Here is a 679-nt window from a genome sequence, read left to right on the forward strand (position 1 = left end):
CCAGCCTGCCACCATGGCGGGGGTGCCCCGGCCCTGGGAGCATCTCCGTGGCCTCCTCTGGACTTGCTCCAACCAGTCGATATCCTTCTGGAGTCGATGTCCTCCACAGCTGGACACAGCACTCCAGGTGGGGTCTCACCAGAGCAGAGTACAGGGGCAGAATCCCCTCCCTCGACCTGCTGGCCACACTTCTCTGGATACAGCCCAGGATACGGTTGGCTTTCTGGGCTGCCAGCGCACACGGCCGGCTCATGTTCAGCTTGTCACCCACCAACACCCCAAGTCCTTCTCCTCAGGGCTGCACATTATCTGTCTTTGGACCACATGTCAGTGCTAAAAACTGGAAATCACAAAAAGCTCGCAGTACTCCCTCACTAGCTGAGGGCCACGGCAGCACACCTGCCCACCTGTACAATAAAGAAAAACAGATTAGCATGAGTTTTCCAATTTTATTGTAGGAAAGCACAGAAGGGGTTATTTACACTGGGGTCTGTACAACTGGAAGGTATTTCTTCACCACTTTGTGTACGTGCTAGGAAGACACCTTTTTAACGACTGATTGATGAACACTGGTAACACTTCACTGCCGCATTAAATGCTCATAGAAAATCCTACCAAAGGACAGGGGTCCTCACCCTGCTGAAGCCTTGCTCACAGGAGCAATGCAGACACAATTCCC

This window comes from Eurypyga helias, unplaced genomic scaffold (genome assembly GCF_000690775.1).
Source record: "Eurypyga helias isolate BGI_N326 unplaced genomic scaffold, ASM69077v1 scaffold8495, whole genome shotgun sequence".
NCBI classification, from domain to species: Eukaryota; Metazoa; Chordata; class Aves; order Eurypygiformes; family Eurypygidae; genus Eurypyga; species Eurypyga helias.